This window comes from Myotis daubentonii, chromosome 15 (genome assembly GCF_963259705.1).
Source record: "Myotis daubentonii chromosome 15, mMyoDau2.1, whole genome shotgun sequence".
Classification (NCBI taxonomy): Eukaryota; Metazoa; Chordata; class Mammalia; order Chiroptera; family Vespertilionidae; genus Myotis; species Myotis daubentonii.
The window spans coordinates 28,132,857-28,158,148 of NC_081854.1; the positions used below are offsets into that span (position 1 = coordinate 28,132,857).

At 55.4% G+C, this 25,292-nt stretch overlaps 1 protein-coding gene across 5 annotated transcripts in view; it reads left to right on the plus strand.

Annotated features, from left to right (window-relative positions):
* The window catches only part of LOC132217058 (xaa-Pro dipeptidase), a 467,255-nt gene that overhangs the window by 196,261 nt on the left and 245,702 nt on the right, over positions 1-25,292 (plus strand). The gene's annotated exons all lie outside the window — the stretch shown is intronic.

The window sequence follows — 25,292 nt, forward strand, 5'->3', positions numbered from 1 at the left end:
GCAGTGATAGCCACCAGCGAGGGTGCACCTCCCTGCCTGAAAGAGCAAGGCCTGAGAGGAAGTACCCCAGGAGGCTAGCAGGCTTTCAGAGTTGACTCTTTCTGAGGGCAAAAGGCGAAACACTTCTTACCTTCTGTTTCCCACCCTCCCCCAGAGAGTTCACTTGAGCCGCTGATAGTATATGCCATTGTGGGCTGCGACAGTTTCAAGAAATTACACATTCTTCTTAAACTCTGAAAGCTTTGGGTTTACCTGACTGTGCTTAATGAGGTGACCTACCCCCTTCCCGCTCCCGCTTTCTGTCTTGTGTCTTGCCGCCTCCTCACCCATGGCCGCCCTTGGCAGAGGAAAGGCCGTGAGCCCATTGAGGAGGCGGTGGCCTGCCCTGCTGCCTGGGAACCAGGGAGGCAGAGCCCCACCGCCTGCCTAGAGGCCTGGGGCAGGCCACAGCTTGCTAGGCCCCAGCAAACCCTCTCTGAGTTCAGTGCTAATTCCAGTTTTTCTTGTTTGAGGGGGCCAAGCCTTGGCTTCCCCCTTTGCCCCCAGAACAGATCCCAGGATGAGTGGGGGAGGGGCACCCCTCCTACCCTCACTCCTCCCCCTCCCCTCCCACAGTCCCATCTCCAGGGATTTCCTCTTTCAAAGCTGTCAGCTCCTGAAAGGGCACCCTTCCTACTGCAGATCCTTAGGGCCAGGGCAGGCTTTGTTGGGGACAAGATGATCCAACCACAGCCAGCCCCAGGAAAGGAATTGATAGAGCAGGCCGTGGGGGGCTGGGGCAGCATGGGGGAACCTGCCTAGCTCATGCTCTGTGCCCAGCCAGAGAGGCCCTTGGGGAGAGCCACTCTTCACCACCCACTGCTTCCTGCAACACCCCCCCCCCCCCCACACACACACACACAGTTCCCCTCCTGACTGCGGCCGCATGAAGAACTACTCCAAGAGTCTGGCACCAAACACACCCCAAGTATTTATTGGATGCCAACTGTATACCAGGGCCTGTGCCTAGGACGAGGCACTCGGCTGAGAACAAGCAGACTGGGCTCCTACTCTTGAGGATCTCAAAGCCTTGTGACATCCAGATGTGCTTTAAGGGTGATAGTGTAATGGGGGGAGGGGCTCAACGTGTGCACAGAGGCACCAGGGAAGGCTTCCTGGAGGCAGCAGCTTTAACCCAAAGTAGCCATGGAGCCAGTGCCTCTGCCTTGCACTCTCCCATGAGAGTCAGCCATGGACCCAGTGCCTCTGCCTTGCACTCTCCCATGAGAGTCAGCCATGGACCCAGTGCCTCTGCCTTGCACTCTCCCATGAGAGTTAGCCATGGACCCAGTGCCTCTGCCTTGCACTCTCCCATGAGAGTCAGCCATGGACCCAGTGCCTCTGCCTTGCACTCTCCCATGAGAGTTAGCCATGGACCCAGTGCCTCTGCCTTGCACTCTCCCATGAGAGTTAGCCATGGACCCAGTGCCTCTGCCTTGCACTCTCCCATGAGAGTTAGCAGCGACCTTACCCCCTTGGTGGGCCACCAGAGCCTGGTGTCACTGAGAGCACTGTCCCCGGGAGCCAGCCTCCAGGGACAGAGCAAGGGCAGAAGGGAGAAAGGGAGGCCCTCCTTTGCTGTCAGGTGCCTCCTGATGGTTTAGGTTGTCACGAATGTCACCCTTATCTCTTGGATCTCCTGGGAATCTGTGAACATGGCATTGGGCCCTGACACCTGTGATGAGCCACTGGGACTGGTGAGGAGTATCTGCCCCTCCCAAGTCTCCCGCCCCCTCCTTCCCAGGCAGAAACCTGCCAGGCCTCCTCCACGAGCAGCTGATTTCATGGGAGGGGACAGGCCGTGGGGAGAGGAAGAGGGAGGCCACGCCTGGTGCAGGCCAAGAGGGGGCAGAAACCCCAACCTTGCTCAGCCAGAAGGCCTCCTTCCAGGCACCACAGGCCTCCCGCAGACATGAGCAGAGTCTGGACAGAGGGGATACCCCATCTGGTTCTTTCCTATGTTGATGGGTAGGGGTAGGCCTTTCCCTTATTTTCTACTTAAATTAAACTAAACCACCAGGACCTTTCAAAGATTGTCCTTGCCTCTGTAAAAGACTTGTACTATCTGCCATCTCTCAACCGCCCCCCTTCTTCCCTCCTCCATACCCCTCTCCATGGATGGAGCATTTGACGTAAGCAGAGACATAGGAAAGATACCAATTCACTATCAAAGCATCCTAGCCCCATCCCAGAACAATTAAAAAGCCAGATGGAATCTCTGGGAAATCGGCATTAATAACGCGAACAATCTGTGCAGGCCGGCAGGGACCCAGGAGCCTCAGGCGGGGGCGGGGGGGGGGCGGAGAAGAGGGGGAGCAGGCAGAGGTGCTAGAGCATGAGCTCGCTGCATTGTGGTCAGCCTGGGGGAGGTGAGGCCATCGCAGGGTCTGCCTAGGTCTGTCCTCAACTGGGCTTTCCCCTGCAGCCCCTGGAAGGCCCTCTGTGCATCCTGGATCCTGGTCGCTGCAGACAGAGCCAAATAAATGTGGAACCCATTACTCAGGCAGCCACAGCCTTGGCCAGCCCCATTCTGGCACCCAAGAGCTTTGCTTTCCTTTACTTTGTTTTTGTTTATTATTTTTCTAGCCTTCTAGCCCCACCCACTGGGAACAGGCCTCCCTGCGTGTTAGCTTCTACAATGCCCTTTCTCTTCATTTGCTGTGCTCAAGCCATACCTGAGAACAGCAGAAGATGGTATTGGGGACCCTGTGGGGTCTGCACCCTGAGGCTCCCCTTAGATCTCAGACTGGTGGGCACTAGCAGCAAGACCAGCCGAGCTCTCTGAAGCCGGTGTGATTGCTAGAGGAGCAGGGCACAGGGGTCCGCACTGCCTGGCTGCCGTGAGGGGCCCAGAAGGGGCTCAGCCAAGACCACAGGAAAAGACTCTTTTGCTGTCCTGGGCCTTTTTCTAGGTATAGAGCCGAGAAACCAGATTCTTCCATAGCCCCATTTTTCAGACCGTGGTCTGGAGGCCCGCCTGAGATGGACTTAAAGATGTAGTTTTCTTATATCCAACAAGTTGGGACAGGAATTAGATTGTTTTAAAAGCAAGCTTTGTGATTCTTACATACCCAAAGAGTCATTTTCTGACCTTCAATCCTCCCTGTCTCCTTGTCCCCGCTCTTCACCCTCACCCTCGGCCTCCCTGGAAACTGTCCTCCCCAAGGTCACCATGAGCTCCTGGAGCCAAATCACATGAACTCCCCGGGACCCCGCTCGTCTGCCTCCTGCTGAATTTGGCCCCAGTGGACGTTCAGTGTCTGGCCCATGGCAGGTCTTCAACACGTGTGTGAATGCATGATCTCTCTGCAACTCATCTCTCTCCTCTTTTAAGAACCATCCCCCGCCTCTCCTTCCCACTCAAGGGTTCATTGGATCGGCCTGAGGTGCACCAAGCAGGGGCCTGGAGGACCAGGGTCACCATGTGGAAGGAACACAAGAGCACCCGAAATAAGGCTCATTCTACATGAGTCACAGCTTCTACGAATTTCATTTTTTAATGCAAGAATCCCAAGAAAGGTAACCAATCTGGTTCTAGATCATCCTCAACACCTCTGTGTGAATTTTTTACTACCAGAACCAGGGTCTAGCCAGGCCCCACGAGATGGCCATGCTCTGGGGGACAGTGTCCCGGAAGGAGGTGGGATTTCCAGGAGAGGGGAGGGGCCCAGGAGAGGCAGCGAGGTGCGCCCAAGGCTGCTGGCTGGAGCCGCTCCCAGGCACAGGGCAGCTGGGATCACGTGTCTCTGCTGTAAAGGCCTCTCGGGGTTGTGTCTCTCCAGGATGACTGACAAAGTCTTTATGGCCCACAGGTGGGAACACCAGTGGCCAAATGTGGTGGCCTAGGACCAGGACATGTCACCCAGGGACCCAGACAGGCCTTAAAGGGAACCATCATGGCCTGTACCAAGCCCTCCAGATCCAAAGATATTTCTGCTGCTTGGCAAGTGGCAGCCAATCTTTCCCCAGAAAGAACGCCTCTCCTTCCCGAGCAGCCACTGGCCTCACAGAGCCCCCACTTCCTCCTCAAACCTCCGGAGCACTCTCCCTGGTGCCCCCCCAGGAATCCATGCTGCTCTGGCTGGTGAAGAAACGTGGCTGGTTATGCGGCCTTTCCTCAGGCTTTGGGCAATGGTCTCAGTTGGACGTGGAAGCACAGCCTCTGCCCATGAGTGAGGGCAAGGGAGTGTCAGGGATGGGGCACCTGCCCCAGAGGAAGCCCCTGTGACCTTCAACATCAGGTTAGGACCTGTCTGAAGTGGCCTTGATGATTTACAATTTGCAAACACATTTTATTTGATTCCTCAGTTTTGCTAGAGCAATTACAGTGACTAAGCATGACAAATCGCTCCCAACACCATGTCTCTGTGCTGTTAGGAAATGTGTTTGCTTCATTATTTTGCCTGGTACAGTAACATTTTAAAAATAGACTCATTCACTGTACTTGAAGGCAATTTGTTCTACATTTTCCCACTAATTTGATTTTAATCTGATATTTAAACTTCATGTGACCACATTCCCACTGATTTATAAGGAATAAACTCGACCTGGCAGCAGTTTAATTGGCCTTAACCCAGGAGTCCACAGGACAAAGGACTTACCCCAGAACAATTTGAAGGCACTGGTACCTGGAATGCTTAAGACTATGTCTGATTCAGCAATGCAAGTGCCACTTGCCTATGGGCAAAAGGCCACCTCAGTTCTGCAGAGCCCGGCTCCTAGTAGGCCAGCAATCACTGTCAAGCAGGCGCATCAAGCCCAGAGGCCCTGGTGTGGTACACACTTGAGATGTGCACTGCGCTGGGTTCCGGAGGGGACAATTTGCTCACAGGTGATAAACGGCAGTCTCCTCTTTCTCCCATGATCAGGGTGGCCCACCTTCCACGGGCCATGAAACACTGGTACCAGCTGACTCCTGGCCGTGCCTCTTACGAGTTCTGTGACCCTCACCAAGTCTCTTCAGCTCTCTGAGCTTCCGTTTCCTTCTATGCAAAATGTATGCAAAACTAGTACATGTCGTCAAGTTGTTGTGAAAGGTAAACTGGCAAAGCTTGTGAGACACTTGGCTCTAGCTAATGAGGTTGCCATGGCTGTGGGTTGGGGCAAGAGGCAGAGCGGGAAGGGATGGCCACCTAGGTCCCTGCAAACTTCCCTGGAAGGCGACAGTGGTCTGAATAATTTAGGGCAAAATCCAGTACCCAGAATAATCAAGTTACTAAAGTCATTTTAATGTTGCTTAGAATTTTTTTTCCAGATGTCTTTCATCCGCTTAAAAGACACTTAATGCGCTTCTCCTGGATGCAGAGCCCTCTTTGCCATAACCTTGGAGGCTGAGTCTGAGGTCAAACCCTCCTTCTCTGCTCTCGGCAGCGCTAGAAGGGTGCCCATGTACTTGTTGTAGGAAAAGATTCTTAACACAAGTGCAGAATCCTAGGTGATGACTCCTGTTAATGAGAACAAGTATTCTCACTGGGGCAGCAGCCTCCCCAAATCCTGAGACCCCCTCTTGTTTGGACCCCATGGGCCTCTCTAGTAACTTCTCTATTTGGGAAGCTGGGACCTCAGCATATAGGGTTGCCCTGCCCTCCCATGCTAGTGGCAGGGGAGCAGAAGGATACGCTTTGTGTGTCTGGGGGATGCCTCCTGTCCCCTTGCCTCTCTCAGTCCCCTACTAGGTATTCTCAGTCCTTGGCCAAACAGCTGGTTCCCATGTGCCTGACCCAGCTCGAGCCAGGAAAGGAAGGAGGGAGACTGCCCTCTGCCCTGTGGGGAGGCCTGACTGGACTCCCACACAGGGAAGCTCCTGGGGTTCTGGAGGAGTAAGGAGGGGCCACAGAGGCTGGTGGGAGGAGGCCTTGGCCAAGCTTCCCTAGAGCTAGGATCACCAACAGGAAATTGCTCCAGAAACCTAGCCTGCTTTTCCCTTTGCTGCCAGGAATGCCACCTTGAGAGTTACTCGAGTTAATAAGCAAACCCCTTAGGAAAGGAAGGAAGGCAGCTCTTGGACACCCCCACCTCACTGTCAAGCACAGGAAACAATTGGATACCACTTGTCAAGGGAGGGCAGCAGGAAAGGAGAGGGTCCAGGAAGCCTTAAATCAGGGGTCCTCAAACTACGGCCCGTGGGCCACATACAAATCCAAATATTGTATTTGTTCCCGTTTTGTTTTTTTACTTCAAAATAAGATATGTGCAGTGTGCATAGGAATTTGTTCATAGTTTTTTTTTTTAAACTATAGTCCGGCCCTCCAACGGTCTGAGGGACAGTGAACTGGCCCCCTGTTTAAAAAGTCTGAGGACCCCTGCCTTCAATCACTGGCCCCTCCCTAGCCAAGCCAGCTGGGCTGGTGCAGGGCAGCAGAAAGAAGAGAGAACAGGCCTGGGCCGTGGGTGACCCCGAGGGGAGAGTGGCACCTTGTGGGCGCAGGCACAGGTGCAGGAGCATGCTGTGAGTGTATAAACTTGGGGTTGAAGGAGCTATCAGGCCCGAGAGGGGCAAAGGGCCCTCTAGAGCAATTCCCGAGTTCACCGAGGCCCGATCGACCTCTATTTGAGAAGCAATCTTGTTGGAGAAAGGTGGAGGCCTGTGAGTCATGGGCTGGGCCCCTGAGCCAGGGGAGGTGGGGACAATGGCTCTCAGCCCGAAATGTGTCAGAGGCGAGATGAGCATCTTGAGTGATGTGCACTTTGTATAATTATGTGGGACAGCGCTGCCCAGGGTGTGTGTGCGCCACATTAGAAAGAAGAGCAAACCACCCGGTCCTCTACTCGCTGTGTGGCACCAGGCTCACCAGAGGCCCAGCTGCTCACCATGGAGCTGGTCTGCCAGGACCATGATAGGACCAAGGTGGGGGCAGGATCAGCACCTGGAACCCTACACGCTGTGTCCAGTGGGAGAGTTGAAACGTCTCCACTCCCAACTGCACACAGGAGAGGGAAATGCTCACGTTTTCCTAAAACTCTCATCATTGACTTTACTCCATGATGCCCTCCCCCGCTCCCACTTCCACCCAACATTCCTCAACTTAATTTACTTTAGTTTTTAATTTTTAAAATTAAATCAACTGCATGCTGTTTGGAACATCTTTGAGAATTTCAGAAATTGGAATGGCATGTCAGAGACATTACAGAGCCAGGTTTGGGAGTCCACATGCCCCCCCCCCCCATCTGTACTCACCATGGGCTGGGAGGTCAAGTGCAGTTGGCCAGCCCTTTCTGCTTTTCCCATGAGACAAGACACTGGGACTGGTACCCACATAGCACAGTGGTTTGGCGGGCCTGCTGCTGGGGCTGGGAAAATCTGGCTCGTGCTGGAGGGCCAAGGTGGACCAGGGCCTCCAAGAGGCTCTACCGTGGAGCTGCTCACAGCACCCAGGCCCAGTGTTGGTTACATAGGGCTGGGCCTGCATTTCCACCCACTGGGGGTGTGAGACCATGTATGTCCTCACCTCACCACACACCTGCTGTGTGGCCAGGCACAGGTTTGGCAGTCTCTCTGTTTGAGCATGTCTGAAAGGTGTGCCAGGATTCCCAGAGGCAAGATGATGAATGGGTGTCCCTCCAGAACAGAACAACCACAAGAACCTGATCCCAGGACGAGTCACACTGAGGAAGACCAGGACCAGGTCACCTCACCAAGAGGGGAGTCTGAGTCAAAAACAAACTACCTGCCTGCCTGCCAGGTCACTCTCCCACCCAAGAGAGCCCGGGGCTGAGAGCCAGAGGGCTGCAGAGCCAAGGCTTGGATGATTCCCCGCCTTTCTCTGGAGTCCAACTTCTAAATCCTGGCCATCTGGTTGTAGGTGACGTTGGTGAGCTAGACAATGAGAGACATCAGAGCCCCTTGGCCCATACTGAGGCCTGGGGTTGAAGGTGGTGTTGCCTTCTTCAGTTATGGCAAAGGGACACTCTAGCATCACCTTCTCTTTCAGATCCCCCACCCAGCCATAACCAGACCATATCAGCCAGCTGGTCATAAGTCTCCACCACATCCCTCTGAGAGCCCAGACCAGAGTCCAGTCATGGGGAGACCAGGGTCAGAGGAGAAGGGGCACAGCATATGGGTGCCCTGTTAGTATTACATCAGGGTAGAAGAGAGGGCTTTCTCACTCCACCCGCCCATGCTACTGCACCCCAGTTAACTGTGGCGGGACCCTGGAGAATGGCGTTCTGCTACCTCCCAGTGACAGGTCAGTAAGGCCTGTGGGAGGGAAGAAGGAGCAGGAGGATGCAGCCGTGGTCACCTCAGGGCTGCCCAAATGGTGCTGTAGAGGGCAGGGGGGAACTGCAGAGGCAGGAAACAGGCAAGAGTTGATTTTCCATCTTTTTCTTGTGTCCTTTGTTTGCTACATTGAACTTGGTATTGTACAACATCATGGCCGCTGGCCAAGAGCAGACTGGGTCCAGAGTCTCCCATGAGTATTTTCTGAGCTCTGAGTTGTCTGAAACATGGAGTTATATCACCAAAGGAAAACTAACCATTAAATGGTTCAGTGCATGCCTTCATTCGTTGATTGGTCCCAGAAAATTCTTACATATTAATCTTTAAAACATTGCCTCTGCTCCATTTCTTCTCTCCTCTCCTTCAGGGACAATATGAACATATGTCACACCTTCTCTTCCTCTTTATCTCACATCATCTCTTCTTTATTTTCTTTTTGTCTCTATGTTCCACATTGTGATAATTTCTTCTGACTTCTTTTCCGGTTTCCTAATTTTTTTCTCAGCTGTGTTTACTCTGTAGTTAAACTTGTCCATTGAGCTCTTAATTTTGGTTATTACAGTTTTTATTTCTAGAGATTCAACTCGATCCTTTTTTCAGGTCTACAATGTCACATTTTGTAGATTCCCATTCCTTACAGTTATCTTTAAGCATGTCTTATTTCTTTAAAGATCTTGTGAATAATTCTTTTATGGTCAACAATTTTAATTTTCAAGGGTCTATTTCTGTTTCCTGTTGATTCTCCTAGTTTCCACTTCTTGTGTGTCTGACCATCTTTTTGAAAAATTATTTGAAAGAAAAATTTTAGACTTAAGACAAAAGTACCTTTCACTAGGGAGCATTTTTATTTGCTCCTGCCAAACAATAGAGGAATACTGCTAATCCAGGGTCACCTTAATCAACCTTAAGACTTGAGGTTCCATAGCCCAACCAGGAGATGAAAACTTAGACTGCAAGATCATGTGAGAGCTGGTCTACTTCTGGTTCACACTTATCTGAGGGAGTAGTTCTTTGGAGTTCCACACCAATGTGGGGTAATGTCTTATGGCCTTACCTGTGTGAGCTCTGGGATTTGACTTCTATCTCATTCCATGTGGGTATCAAAACAAAATTAAAATTTTGGGGCATCAGAAATGCCTCAGTTAAAACGTGGCTTCTATTCTTGCTTACCTGTCTGGATTTTTCTCCCCTCAATTTTGGCCTGCCAATTCCCTTTTATACTGCCAACTCATTAGTGCTTTTAATATATACCAATGTATATATTAGAGGCCCAATGCATGAAAATTCATGCACTTGGGGGCAGGGGGGTCCCTCAGCCCGGCCTGCACCCTCTAACAGTCCAGGACCCCTTGGGGGATATCCAACTCCCACGGGGAGTGGGCCTAAGCCAGCAATTGGACATCCTTCTCGCAGTCCAGGAGCCCTCGCTCCTCACTGCCTGCCTGCTCGCTGCTCCTTACCGCTCAGTTCACTGCTCCTTAGCGCTGCCTCAGAGGCAGGAGAGGCTCCCGCCACTGCTGCTGCACTCGCCAGCCGTGAGCCCGGCTTCTGGCTGAGCAGCGCTCCACCTCTGGGAGCACATTGATCACCAAGGGGCAGCTCCTGCGTTGAGCATCTGCCCCCTGGTGGTCAGTTCACATCATAGTGGCTGGTTGTTCTGCCCTTCTGTCAATTTGCATATTAGGCTTTTATTATATAGGATATTTTTAAATTTTTTAAATTTATTCAGCATTTTTAGTTGTTTTCAGTGCAAGGATGGGCCTACTATTGCTGAAAGTTATCTCTTCAGTCACTCAGCAAGTACTTGTGGAGTACCTACTATATGCCAAGCACTGTGCTGGGGCAGAGCAGCAAACCAGACAGACAGAGCAGGCTCTTGTGGTGATCGCCATCTCTAGGGAGACAGACAATAAACAGAGTTACTCAATTGATTAGTTAATTACACTTGTGATACAGATTATGAAGTAGGAAATTCAGGGTGATGAGAAGGAGTCTTCGCCCACTTTGTGGGCTTAGGGGAGTTGTTCTCAAGGGTGTGGTTTTTAAAGCTGAGATCTGAAGAATTGGTGGGTTGAATCAAGAGAATCCAGGCAGCATTTCTAAAACTCAGCATATACAAAACTCAGCAGTGGGAAGACACATGACATTCTAGGTACTGAAAAGTGTCCAGTGTGGCCACAGTGAGGAGCAGGGCAGGGGGTGGAGGACAAGAGGTGTGTGTGGCTGGAGATCAGCTAAGTCACACTGTCACACTCGCACAAGCAGGGTTCACACTTTGGTCAACATGCCAAGATCAACAGGAGCCGGGGAGAGCACTGAAGAGTGGAGGATGCATCATGGTGGTCAACACCTTGGGGCACAGAAGTGACAGATTCAAGAGAGATTTAGGGGATAAGAGAAGGGTTTCCACCAAGCTTGGCCATAGAATTGTCCCTGATCACGTTGGTTGTCCTTTGTTTGCATTCAGATCCAGTCCACTCCTGCCCCCTGCCCTGGGAGCTGGGCCTGTGTGGGCCATACTGACGGCCTCCCATGCCTCTGGCTTCCTGGTGGGTTTGGTAATGGTAGGCACTCGCAGGAGATCAGAGGGATGAGGAAGACAGAGGCTGGGTGTTTCTTCTCTGCTCTCTGCCTGCTTCAGTGTCCCCAAGACTGCATGTCCCGGAGACTGCAACCGCTGTCAGGTGGCCTGTCCTGTGCCCTCCTGGGGTCTGGTTCTCACTGGGCTCTGGCAGCACTAATGCCTCACCTTGCCCCTGAAGCCCTACAGTGGTGACAATTACAGCTGTCAGGGCCTCAACGTCCCTTCTTGATTCCCTCAACCATGGTCACACCCCATAAACAGTCGCTTTGTTAACATCCCTTTACTGGAAACATTAGGGCTGAGTTTGGTTTTCTGCCAAGATCCTGAGTGATCACTAATACTCAGGTTTTTTACTTTAAAGAATCTGGAGAAGCAAATCTGCCTGGGAATCCTGGAGGGGGGCCAGCCCTTCGTGGCAGCCAAAGGGGTGGGTCGGAGCCCACATGAAGGCCTGCTGCCGGCTGCATTCTGTAAACAAACGCCCGCGTGCGTGCTCGGCGCACAGAGCCCGATGACAGCCACGGCTGTGACCATTTCATAGAACCCCGGGATCAGAGAGGACAGGAGCGATTAGGAAAATGGTAAACATATCTGGTGTCTTGTGTCTGGCTGCACAATCTGTGCCAGTGTGTGCTGCGGGTGCCACCCTGGGGAGCTACTTTCCAACCTACATTCCCATTCAGGTTCCAGATGCTTCCTAAAAGAGGTCTCCCAGTGACTGGGGTCAAAGTGCACCTGATTTCTGGGGTGGACTCAGTGGTCCTAGTGTTTTTCATGGGGAAAAATCCCAACTTGCCTGCCGCCCAGCCTGTTTCCTCCCTCTCCTCTGCCTTTCGCTTCCCCACTTCCCTCTGGAGCTAAAGTTTGCCTCCCTTCACTTTCATTTTGGAGATGAGAGCTGGGAACACAAGCATCTACTGAGAGGTGACAGATGCTTGAGAACTGTGTTCCCAAAACTTTGGGCTCACTCCCCACCTGCCCCCATGCTGGGGGCTCAGGCACAGAGCCAGGTGCAAGGAGTGAGGAAAAGGAAACTGGACCTGATGGCAGAGGTTGCCTGGGTGGGGCGGGTGGTCAGGGAAGGCCCCTGAGGAGGCAGCGTTCAGTGGAAACCAAAGTGACAAGAAAGATCCAGGCACCCAAATGATGTCTCCAGGTGAAAAAACAGGCAGAGCAAAGTTCCAGTGAAAGGCCAGTGTGGCCTGATGAGGAGGAGGCTCAAAAAGAGGCCAGAGAGGGGGCCAAGTCCAGCTCTCTGGAGGCCCTGGGGTCGGGAGCCATGCATCCCGGCTTGCTGCGGACAGTCCTGGCTTACCCCCACTGTTCCAAAGTAATTGTTTTTTGCATCCCTGCTTATTCAATAAATGACACAGTCACTCTGCCTGCAAGGCAGAGGAAGAAATGTCAATTTTACATCTTTTAACTGAGTTGGGATGCCATCCGAGGATTTTTTTTTTTTTTTATTGATTTCAGAAAGAGGAAGGGAGAGGGAGAGATAGAAACATCAACGATGACAGAGAATCATTGACTGGCTGCCTCCTGCACGACCCCACTGGGGATCGAGCTGAAAACCCAGGCATGTGCTTGTCCCTGACAGGGAAGAGAACTGTGACCTCCTGGTTCATGGATAGACACTCAACCACTGAGCCATACTGGCCGGGCGATCATCAGAGGATTTTGAGCAGGGGAGTCACACACCAAGTCTTTTCCTTCATTCACCGAGTGTTTACTGAGTGCCAAGCGCTTCCCTGTGTCCAGACACAGCAATAAGCTAGCCTCCATGGAGCCTATACTCTAGTGGTAGAAATGCCAACAAACATCTAACAAAATTGATGATTTCTCCAGCACTTTCAGTGCCCTCAGCAAGCAGAAGTGCCCATTGGACAGAAAGAAAGATGAAGGTAAAGAACATCCTGCTGGTTTTCTTTATAAATTTAATAATTTGAACATCATAAGCTACTTCCCATGAAGGAGGCTCCCAAACTGGCCCTGGAGGGAGGCCTCTGTGGAGTCTACCCTCCTGTTGCCCACAGGCCTGCGCTTCTGTGGCTGGCGACCCTAACTGCGTGCTGGCTGCTCTGGCTGGGCCCCCCTCCAGGCTGGTCCTTAGCTCTAGGTGACTGGCTTACAAATTCTTGCAGAATCCTATTTTGAAAAGCTTAAACCAAAAAGAGCATATAACACTGGCTCAGCTCCCCAAAACACCTGCCCTGTGTTGGTGACTCACACATAGAGCCAAGTGCAATAGGGAAAACAAGTGCACAGCGGGATGTGTCTTCAGGCACAGCTGCATCCAGCAGCCAGCCTATGTTGTCAAGAGTCCTCTCTCACTGCATCTCATGGTTTTGCCTGCTTTGTGCTGGCTGCAGTTTCCTGTTAGGGGTTCCCAGTAACCCAAAGCCTCTAAACAGATACCCAGCAACCCAGAATAGAGCTTCAGCTTTTGAAGAGTTTCATCAAAAATCCTGGAGTTGGGCCTTGACTGGTTTGGCTCAGTGGATAGAGCGTCGGCCTGTGGACTGAAGGGTCCCAGGTTCGATTCTGGTCAAGGGCATGTACCTTGGTTGCGGGCACATCCCCAGTAGGAGGTGTGCAGGAAGCAACTGATCAATGTCTCTCTCTCATCTAACTCTTTATCCCTCTCCCTTCCTCTCTGTAAAAAATCAATAAAATATATATTTTGAAAAAAAAATCCTGGCGTTGGATTCTGCTGGACCACAGGCTCATCACTGAGCCAGCCACTGTCCAGGAGGACAGAGGATACTAACTGACCTGTCCCTATCCCCCCCCCCATATGCACAAAGCTTTGGGGGATGGGGAGGGAGTCAGCCGCATTCACACTGCATGGAATGAGAGTGGGGGAGGGGAGGTACTTCAAGGAGAAACCAGGTGTTGTGACCGGAATGAGAGAAAATGATGCTGAGGCAGCAAAACAAGGGGGAACCCTGTCCCTGCCCTTTGTCCCAGGAAGAACTGAAGCTCACAGAGAGGGAGGAGGACTCAGGGTAAATCTTTTGTCACTGCCTCCAGGGACAAAGGGGTCCGTGACCACAGCAGAGGAAGAGCTTCTGGAATTAGTGAATGTAATTCTGGCCCCACATGCATTCCTGACTTCTGCCCCTGAAGCTCCCAGCAGCCTCTCCCCACAGGCGCTAGCCTCTCCATGGGGTCTGTGACTCTAGCCCATGGAGTTGGAGTGGCAGGGGAGACACACAGCAATGGACAGACTTCAGAAGCTCTGGGCAGAGCCCCTGCATGGAGGGAGATGAAGGGTTAGTGGCCTCTCGTCTCCTGAGGCCTCAAAGCCACCAGGTCCTGTCCCTGTGAACCCCTGGAGCTCCTTGATTTCAGCCCTTCAGAGGCCTCCAGCCACTGGGATGGGATTGTGCTTCCTGTTCCCTGGGACCAGAGCCTGGAGAAGCTGCTGGGGGCCAGGGGGGGCAGGGCGGCGGGGGGCGGGGTGCTGGCTACAGGAGGTGACAGGAGGACTCCTGCCATCTGGCCTTGGAAGGGCCTCCAAAGGAAAGGTTGCCCCTTGTGCCCCTCACTCATCTACACTGAATGACCCTGCTAGACAGTGAGGGAGGAAACCCCTTCACTGAACATGCAGACGCTTTCTTAAGCTGCTGGGGTGGGGGTGGGATGGTCCCCCACCAGCCTGTCCATCAGATCAGGGGTAGGGAGCTCCCTGAGGCCGCTGGATTTTACCCAGGTGTGCAGACTGGGACCCACCATGAGGCCGCCCCGTCATAGCCTCACTCTTGCCCAAAAGAACGGGAGGTGAGGTCGAGAAGGAAGAGGGGAGAGGCCTGGGAGGTGAGAAGCGAGGCCTAGGGAGGCGCAGTAGCCCTCCTCTCCCCTGAGGGGGCCAGAGCCCAGCGCAGGGATGTGGGCGATGCCAGGGCCCGGGCTGGCGAGCAGGGAGCCCGCCAGGGACCACGGGGAGGCTTCCTCTCCGTGTCTTCATGCCACAAGATGTAAAATAATCCCCTCGGCTCAGAAAAACACATTTTATGGCTGTCTGACTCATTTCCCACAGAGCGAGGTTCACCCACCCTCCACCCCCAACGTGTAGAGCTTTTGTTTTGAAAAATAAAAAATATGTTGAAAATTTCAAGATGACTTTTAGACATAAATAGTTCCCTTCCTCACCCTCGTCCCAGGCCCCCCTCACCTAATTTCCCAAACACTGGCTGCCAGAGCCTTGGGCGGACCCAGTCCAAGTGGGTGTGGGATGACTCTGGGTGACAGAGCCCCCAGGGCCGGGCCAGGGGGCGCCTGCTGGGCACTGAGAGGGAGGGAGGTGGGCCTCCCTGGCATCTGCTACAGGACCCCTGATCCTTCTGACCTGGGGTTCCACTTGGGCCCCGACAGCACCACCACTCGCTCCTGGCCTCAGTCTCTCCAGGCCTGGGTCCCTGTCACAGCTTCTGGGACGCAGGTAATGTTCTGCTGGTTGCTCAGCACCCTGGCACTCTGCCAAGAGGAGCTCCATGGGGTGACCTCGGACACCTAGTGGGGATGTGACTCCAGCCCTTGAACCCCACAATTGAAGCGTAGGGATCTGATATGGGCTCCTACCCCCCAAATATCGCAGGGTTTTCGATTACTCCACACACACCTGGGGGCTTGGCCTCCTGTCCTCCTCTGACCCTGCCATTCCTTTAATTTCCCAACCATCCTGGCCCGTGAGTATCAGCATCCCCATTTCTCAAGCAGGACATGAAGCTGCAGCAGAGCATGACCACTGAGAAGCTGAGTGCAGACAGCTGGGCAGCCTCATGGCTCCTGCTGGCTCCGGGTGCCGGGAAGAGTACCCGGGTCGGAAGCCCAGGGTTCTGGGGGGGGGCCCATCCAGGAGATCGCTGGTTTCCGACACATGGCACAGGCACACCTGGAGTCTCCACAGCCCACAGAGCCAGCCCCCGCCCTGCCAGGCACTGCTGCATGCAGCCTGGTGCATGCAAGGCTCTCCACATGGCACTCGGATGACCCACGGTGTCCCTCCATCTTCCCAGAGAATGGCGGCTGGGAGCTTTCTAAGGGTCTCCACGGGGGAGTGGCAGCCGCAGCCCGATGAGAGCACCAACCAGAAGCAGCTTGCATCACACGGGGCGCCGAGGCTGAGCAGGAACCTGCCGTTCTTTGGTCAGGCGTCTCACGACAGGCTCAGGCTCCTCAATGAGTCGGAGTCCCCATCGCCAGCTGCAGCGAGCCCCACGGGGCCCAAGACAGTGGGCCTATGGGTGCCCGGAGCGCAGCAGCCCTGGAACTGCCCGGGCCATGGGCCTGTCCACTTCACTGTTACCCACAGTGGGGAAGTGGACACCTCCCTGCCATGTGCCCCTGGTTCCCGATTCCCCAGGGCTCTGGACTCCCACCTGGGAGCAGGAAGCAGCTCCTGGAAGCTGGGGGTGGGGGTGCCTTACTGCCAGGGCTCTGCTGGGAGTGCCCCGGGGTTAGCTGGAGGCGGCATGAGGGGAGTATAGATTGGGGTCCCCAGACTTCCTGGGCCATGGGCATCAGGGGAAGTGCCTGAGGTGACCTGACTTCCTTAACCACAAGAAAATGACTCAGCTAAATTGAGGAAGATTTCCGTTCCAGCCGACTACTTTTTCCACTATGGTAAGAGCTTTTTACCCACAGGCTCCAGAGGAGCTGGGTACCCCACGGAGGGTTTGGGGACTTTCGATTTGAATAGTCAATGCTGATTCTTAATCATTATTTTGAAAATGCAGCTTTTGGCTTTCCAGCAGGTGGCTGGGTCCCGGGGAGCGAAGCCAGGTGTGTGAGTGTGTGTTTATGCACATGCACCAGTGCACATTTGTGCCTTGAGGACACTGGGGCCCAGGAAGGGGGAGATTCTGTCGGGACCCTTCCCTTTGCGCCGAGGCAGGTCTTGCCCAGGTCTGCAGAAATGACCTGGATTCTCCAGCCCTGAGCCTGGTGGCGTGAACAGGGCGAAAGCTACATTGACTGAGGGCTAAGTGTGTGCCAGGCAGCAGGCTGGGCGCTTACATTACCTCACAACCCTGGAGGTGGGTCCCCCTCCAGATATCAGCTGAGACTCCAGGAGGGAAAAGCACCCATCAGACACTCAGCTAGATGCAAACCCGGGCAGCCAGACACCCACTGTAGCCACTGAGCGCGGTCCCACCTGATCTTTCCCCAGCTCCTGGCATCTCCTGACGCTGCCCAGGCTTGTCTCCCATAGCAACTGGCAGCCCTGGACCCAGTGAGGGCTAACAGCTTCTTTCCAGGGATTGTGTTCAAACACCAGGCCATCAGTGATCAGAATTTGGGGCCTTGCCCTGGATTCTGATAAATAATGTCGGGGAATATCCAATGCAGCCCTGGCTGCCACTGTCTAGCCCAGCCCTGAGGCCCAGGCAGGCTGGGCGACGATGGCTTCTTCCAAGAGTGGGGTCCCAACCCTGTTGCTGCAACTTGCAACCTAATGAGTGTGATGGGACAAGTCCTAGTCAGGGTGTTTGATGAGGATGAAGGCCACTGCTTTGAGCTCCTCCCAATTCTAGTCCAGCCCAGGCAGGCTTCCTGGAGGCGGCACCAGCAGGCTCTGGCCTGGATGACAGCAGTGGGTAGTATAACAAAAGTCCCAGGACAGTGACGGCCCAGACTGGAAGGCTCTCCTCCCCGCGCCCCGAGGGGGGGGCGGGGCAGGGGGCCTGTGTCTGCTCCCAGCCTGGCAAGGTCCACAGCTGTGAAAGGGTCCTTGCTTTCTACTCCCCTTCCAGGGCAGGCTCTTCCCTGAGGCCCCACTGAGGGGGCTGACAGGGTGCAGGGTCCTTCTTCCCACTTCACTGCTGATTGGACCTCAGTTCTGCTCGGAGCACCTCCATAGGGCCCCTCAGAGCAGACTCCTGCTCCGAACGGGGGTCAGGTTCCCAACCTGGAGGTGGAGAGGAGGCGAAGCCGCCCAGTGGAGGAGCTTTGCCCAGGTCTCCAGGGATTTTAAGGGACAGAGTTGGGCCTGGCTGTGTGGCTCTGAAGCCAGGGAGAGGGCCCTGCCTAAGGCCAGGACACGTGTCCTGGCTCTGTGGCCTCCCCACAGCCCAGCTGGTTGGCTGACGGGGAGGAGCAGGGGCTGCAGAGACTGGGGGAGGAGGCGAGGTCAGCGGCCCCTCTAGGGTGCTGGCAGTTCCAGGGCAAAGGGCAAGGTGGCTTTGGCCAGAGAGAGGAAGCAGGGCAGGGAGCAGTGTAAAGATGAGAGTTGTACTGAGCGACTGAGCAAGCAAGGGCCCTGAGCCTGAGCTCTGGGCTTGGCCCCTTTCCTGGGGGCTCCTCCAGACAGAAAATGAGAGTGATAGAGAGAGGAGGGAGCCAGGAGTCAGAAATGGCGAAGGGGCTGAAACAGGCCAAGGCCAAGGCAGGTAGGGAAAGGAACACAGGAGACAGCATCAGAGTGAGGCTTGGGGAAGACCCCGTCCCGCGGCCCCCTGCTGGCAAATAGGCTTTCTCGGGCCTCAGCCCAGGGGTCAGGCAGGGGCCTTGGGGGCGGGGTCCCCTATTTATTGCCCCTGCTCACTGCCCATACAGAGGCCCCTGCCTTCCCCACCCCAGGGCTCACATAGCTGCCTGGCTGTGAATGTGTCATCGTGTACTGTGTCTACCATGGGTATGTATGTCTACACATGTGTGTTGTGTCAACCATGTGTCTGAGGCCCTCTGTCTCCAGGACTCTCGCCTGCCCAGAGTCATAGTGGCAGCCTGGGCACCAGGGTAAGGCCTCTCGCTGAGTCCAGCCCCGTGAGGCCCATGAGGCCACCCTCCTTGGGAGTCCTGGGGAGACCTACAGGGGCTGAGCCCCTGCTTCTGCAGAAGCCCAGATGTCCCTTCACCGTGAGGCAGAGGAGGCAGCCTCACCCTGCTGGTCCTTGGGCTCCCAGGAACCCCATAGTCCCCAGTGGAGGGGGGCCGACTGACCAGAGGCCTCTGACCCACTTCCGGGCAGAGCCAGCTCCAGGCCTCTGAGTGGACAAGGACTCAAAGGGCTCACAGAGTGGGCCACAGAATGTTTGATGCACGCAAAGCTCGGAGTGTGTGTGTGTGTGTGTGCGCGTGTGTGCGCGCGCGCGTGCTCCTGTCAGTGAGCTCCAGCCCGTCCGTCTCACCCATCTGCCCATCAGCCCCTCATCCAGAACCCTCAGTGGCTCCCAAGCGGTCAGGCACCAAGTTCTCTGCCTGTCACTGCCTGGCTGGCCCAGCCTTCCCTGGGCCCCTCACTGCAGCCAGGCTTCACTGGCCCTGTTCTTCTTTCACATTTTCTGTGCAGGTGCTTAGCAGTGTGTATACCTTTGACTGTTGTGCACTGTGGCACCTTCTCAGCATGGTCAGGCGTGAGACTGTGAGTCAAGGAAGAAGCCCAGTTCACACTGGTTTAAGCAGAAAAGGAACTTATCAACTCTTGTGATGGAAGAGCCCAGGGCAGAGCCAGCTTCAGGCGCGGCTGGACCTCAGCTGTGAAATCCACGTCCATCTCTGAGCTCTGCTTCCCTTTGGGCTCTACCACCTTCCCCAGGCTCCCGGCAGCATAGCCTCTAGGCTTCCATTCCCCTGCTTTGCCACCTAGGGAAAGAAAACAAATTTTCCCAGTGTTTGCAGCAAACGTGTCAAAGTTGACACCAGGCCCAGGGCACATGACCTGCTCTGGAGCCCTGGGCTGGGGCAGCCCTGCCCAAACCATGTGGCCTGAGAAGGGAAAGGGCTGGTTCCCCAAGGAACATCAGGCCTGCCCTGCAGGAAGGAAGATGGATGCTGGGCAGCCAGGAACACGGGAGCCCACCCACGTGACTGTCCTTCAGTGATTACGGGGGCGGGTGGGATGTGTGCAGTTCTCATCCTTGGTCTCACTCCAAGCTGGGATGGGGTCTGGAATCCTGGCGCTGGCAAGGCCAGGGACTTCAATGCCGTTTCTAATTGTACAGATGGGGAAACTGAGGCCCAGAGAGTCACACAGCCTGTTAGGATAGAGCTAGAGCTAGATACAGGGGTGGGCAAACTTTTTGACTCGAGGGCCACAATGGGTTCTTAAACTGGACCGGAGGGCCGGAACAAAAGCATGGATGGAGTGTTTGTGTGAACTAATATAAATTCAAAGTAAACATCATTACATAAAAGGGTACGGTCTTTTTTTTCAATAGTTTTATTCATTTCAAACGGGCCGGGCGGGCCGTAGTTTGCCCACAGCTGAGCTAGAACATGCGATTTTTGACAGCCGATCCAGACATCTCACAGGGGCACTTGGTGCCGTCCAAGCTGCACATTGCCTGCCCCCAGCAGTGACCCATCGGTCAGACCTGGGATTCAGGTCCCAAAGGGCAGAGTCCACAGAATCACATCGAGCCCTGGCTCCAGCCACAGAAGTTTAGCATTGAGGCTTGAGACCATGCTGGGGACTCCCAGGTCAACAAGCCCAGCGACGCTCTGAGGCCAGGCCTGAGATACTGTCACCAAACCCCAGTCCAAGAAGCCATGCCCACCTCTAAGGCCAGGGAGTGGGGAGAGGGAAGGGGTAAGAACAGATGCCAGGATGGGAGTAGGAAGTGGGCTGATCCAGGGTGGGAGTCAGAGAGGCCCAGGCTCCCAGACCACTGGCCCCTGCTCCAGCTCAGCAGCTAGGGAGCGGGAGGGGGACCTGTGCCACAGCCAGGAGAGGTCAAGGGGTGGAGAGGCCATAAGGGGCCCAGCAGGCCCCAGCAGGCTGAGGACGCTTGGCCAGAAAGTCCTGTTTACTCAGAGGCCCACGAGGTCAAGGCCCCGGCCCCGGGTTAATTATTAACGGCCGCCTAGCCTAGCTCGTGGCTGCCCTGTGTGATGTGGGCTGGAGGACAGAGCCCTGCACCACCCCCTACCGGCACCCTGCGCAGGGGGGCCTGGAGTGCTCCCCTCCCCTCAGCTTCAAACGGCACTGGCTCTCTGCACTCCCAGGGACTCTGACACCTTCCTCCCCAACTCAGGTGCCAGAGCCTGGGGGCACCAAAGTGGGCAAAAGTGGGTCCCCGGGCTCCTGTTCGTCTCTCACAGCCTGGCTTTGGGGCATCACACGAGGCAGGATGGAGACAGGGCAGAGGAGCCGTTGTTCAGAAGAAAAGGTCATAATGAGTGCAAGGGGCGAAGCCTGTGTTTCTGGCAGGAGACAGATCTGGTGGCAAGATGCAGGGAGAGGGGCAGGCACCTCAGGGCGGAGCTCGAAGGGTCTGGACTGGAGTTCTCCGGAGACCCCCATGAGGGCCATTGCTCACGCTGAACCTGCTCAGGAACAGCTGGGTTCCTCGTCATTGGCTGTGCCCCCACCACTTCGCTGAACCAGCCAGGACAGGCCGCTCCGTGCCCTGGGGGAGCTTCCTGCCTCTCCAGGGAGCCGGTGCTGACAGAGGAGCTGCAGCCGCATTAGCAGCCTTTGGGCTGCAAATCCTCACTTTGTCCTCAGATTAGGCCCTCACCAGCCAGGCTGGAGAAAGGCGCAGCCCGCGGTGGCAAGGCTGGCTGCCCACCTCTGCACATTCAGCCCCGCCTCCCAGGGCCTCTTGGTCCTGGGGTGGCCTCGCCCTCAGCGTAACCCAAGCCAGACACAGGCCTCCCAGGGCTCGGGGGTGATAAGGGAGGCAGCCTGGTCACCCAGGGCCTCTCAGAAAGTGGCAGCAGCTCCTGGAGGGACCTCACTGAAGCCCCAGGACTCCACATGTCTCAGGAGCCTCAGGTGGGGCCAACCTCCTGGACCCCCTGAGGGGCGCAGCACTCCAGACAGGCCCCCTCACCACGGAGCTCTCCTGGGACTTGTCTCCCACTGTTGGATTCAGCTCAGGCTTTAGGGGCCGGGCCGGTGGAGAGATAAAGCTTCGGGTGGGGGACCAGATATCCTGGCCCAGCCCGATGGGGAACCTGGGGACAGCCAGTGCCGGGGGCATTGAAAGCCCCCTTCTCTCACGCGGTGCCGGTCTCCCGCCCGTCTGTGGCTGTGAAGGGGCCTCCGGGCTCAGAGCCCTGATCTGCGTGGCCCTGGTGGGGAGCAGGTGGGAAAGGTCGTAGGCATGTCTGTGTCCTCTCAGGGCACAGCCTTTCCGTAGCTGCCTCCGGAAGCGCTGCCTCCTGGCCTTGGGCACCACGGGGCGCTGCACAGCCCAGACCCTTCAGTGTCCACTTCTCCAGGCACCACTTCTGCCCAACCAGGAAGTCCTGCGCGAAGGCTGCCCGTCCCTCCCTGGGTCAACACTCACTGAGAAGCAGGGCGGGCAGCAGGAGAACAGACCAGTCAGCTTGGGCCACACCATCCCCAGGAGCACGGGCCACACATGCACAGATATGCACACAGGTGCACTCACACAGACACTTGTCACGCACTCATAGTCACATGTTCACACACAGCTGCCCTGCACACACACACGCACACAGACATGTAAGCACACATGCACTGTCACAGTGCACACACATGTATGCACACACATGTACACACATATCTATGCCTAGCCCACCTGCACACCCAGGCCTTCCTGCCCTGGGAGCCAACACACAGTGCAGCCTGCATGAGCCACGCCCCCACACACGCACACGACACAGCCCCCAGCCACAGCTCCTGCTCTGCTTGCCTGGTGGCCTTCACATTGTTTGGTGCCCTCCCTTGGAGACATCAGCCAGATGGTACCCAGGAGCCTATTCCTGGCACCCCCAGGAAGTTTGAGGCCAGGACTGAGTACTTGAACCCAACACAATGTTCTGGCACCACAGGGAAATGGGGACTGGGAGGAGGAGAGGAAACATCTGACATCCCTCAGCCAGGACTGCTCTGGGGCTGGAGGTGCCCGTGGCCCTGCTGTGGGAGGGGCATCCATTCCAGGATTGGTCCCAGATGCAGACACCTAGTAGACAGACCCTGGGATGTGGCTGGGGCTGGCACACAGTGGGACTGCATACGGAGTGGTTAGGTGAGCGAAGAAAGGCCTGGCGAAGGTGGAGGACCTCTGTGTTCCCTGCGCTGGCGTTACAGCCAGTGCCCCCCCTTCAACCCACCTCACCTCCACAGCCCTGACAGCTGAGCCCGGGCAAGCCAGCCTACCTGTGTCTGGGGAGGCAGGCGGGCTGCCCGAGGACATGCCCACACAGGGCTCCCCTGCAGCCGCACACCAAGCCAACGCCAGAGTCAGGCCAAAAGCAGCAGTCTTGGGGCCTGCCTACCGCCCACATCTTGCCCAGCCTTCTGCGCCTGCTCCAGCAAGAGACCCAGCCCTTGACTCCCTGGCAGGACCCAGATTCCTGTCCACAGACAATATGCCTGTGCCCTCCCAGCACTTTGGGGACAGGCATATTGTCCTGTAGTTCACACCCTCAGCTCCTCACACAATGGCAGCAGCAGCAAGGGATCCCATTCCAGGCCTTGTATCTGTTGCCTGCCCCACAGCATCCTGCAAGGGCCCGCGTGGCCTGCCTCCCTCTCTGCCTCCCTGCTCATCACTCTGCCCCTCCCTCGGGGCTGTCCCTTAAGCAGCTTGCTCCTGCTGCAGGACTAAGCACTGCGGCTCCCTCTGGGTCTTTGCTTGGCCAGTTCCTTTCCTCATTCAGGTTTGGGCTCTGCTGCCCCCTCCCCAAGGAGGCCCCCCTGAAGCAGCTTCTAGTCACTGCCCTGTGACATTGCCCTGCGGGGCTGCACTCCCAGTTCCTTGTGCTTAGAAATGGCCCCGCTCTTGGCCTTGTGTTTGCTCCATCATCTGCCTTCCATGCTGGATTGTCAGTTCCATACACTGAGGACCGTTTCTTTATCATTCGCCACCTGAGGGGGGCCTGTCTGGCAGGTAGGTGGTGGTTCACCAATATTTCTTGAGTGAAAGAATGACCGAGTCAGGGCATTGCTGAATCCAAACACATAAATCTGAAATAGGAATGGCCATGTGTCAGGTGTGGGGCAGGCCTACAAGGGCACGTTGGGGTCTCCTGGGGGGCTCCTGGCTCGCTCACATCACACGGGCAGGCCCAGCTGAGTGGGCAAGGGCTAGGGCCAGATTTGAACCCATACCTTTTGCTCCTGATGGGATTAGGCTCTGCCCTGGCTACTCCCCAATCCTACACAGAGAGAAACTCGTGTACCTACTCTCCTGGATTTACTGTAGTCCTGCACTCTGCCAGCTCCTGCCTGCACACCTTTGTCTAGGACATTCTACTGCCTGGAACGTGTCCTCTGCCCGGACAATTCTCCCCCAACTCTAGGGTGCAGCCAGACACCCTTCTGGGTCCCAAAGCCCTCTCCCCACCACACTCAGCTCTGCTACCAGGCCGCACCCTTAGCCTGGCAATAATGAGTGCCTATTTGACGACAGGCCTGGCCAGAGATCAGAACAATGGGGGTGGGCAAGAGGTCAGTGAGATAGGTCAGCGGACAAGGGGTCAGTCAGTCTAAAGAAGTCCAGAGAGGCAAGGGGATAACTCTGAACGCAGGAGATAAGGGCTTAGTTAACTGGTTAGTTGATTGGATAACAAGTTTGTTAGCTCGCACATTCGTTTGCTCCATCCATTTGTTGAGCACACGCCGTGTTTGAGCTGGGCCCCCGAGGGCGGCCTGGCTAGGGTAGGGGAAGCATACTTGGTTCTCAGCCTGGACCAGGGATTGGCCACCCCAAGGCCCCACACTGAATCGGGCTTGTCACGGGTTTTGTACAGCCTGTGAGCTAGGAATGATTTTTATGTTTGTTTTTTTAATGGTTAGAAAAAAATCTGAAGAACCCTATTTAGTGGCACATGAAAATGATATGAAATCTGCAAGTAAAGTTTTATTGGTACACAACCACGCCAGTTTATGCATTGTCTATGGCTGCTTTTGCCCGAGTGGCAGTTGGAATAGTTGCAACAGTGACTGAATGGCCCACAGAGCCTAACGTATTTCCCATTTGGCTCTCTACAGAAATGTTTGCTGGTCACTGCCCTAGACTCTCCACCACCATCCAACTGGCGGTGGGCAAGCCGTCTCAGCTGCCAGGGCTTGGTTTCCCGTGCGTGATGTGGTGAACAGCACACCCCCCAGAGAACGCAGGGAGGATTCCGGGCTTCGCAGCCGGCCGTTCTTCCTTTGCTTCAGTAAGTAGGAACTGAGCACTTACCTAGTCTGTGCCAGGCACAGCCTGGTCTGTTCTGACGTCCAACACCTGCCCTGAAGGGACACACACCCGGGGGCAGGAAGACCATTTAGCTGGGGGGATACGGAGGAGGACAGGGAACGTGGCCTGGAGTGCATAGCAGCCTCCCAGCGGGAGGGATACCCAGGCTAAATCTTAAAATATAAGTAGAAATTTGCTAGGGGGGCGGGAGCAGGGACCAGCATTGTAGGTGGAAGGAACACCTTTATAGCAAAGGCTGAGGCTGAGAGAGGGTAGCAGGTCTAGACCTAAGGGGTGGGGGCATGAAACCAGAAAATGGGGGCCTTTGGGCAATCAGAGATGGCCT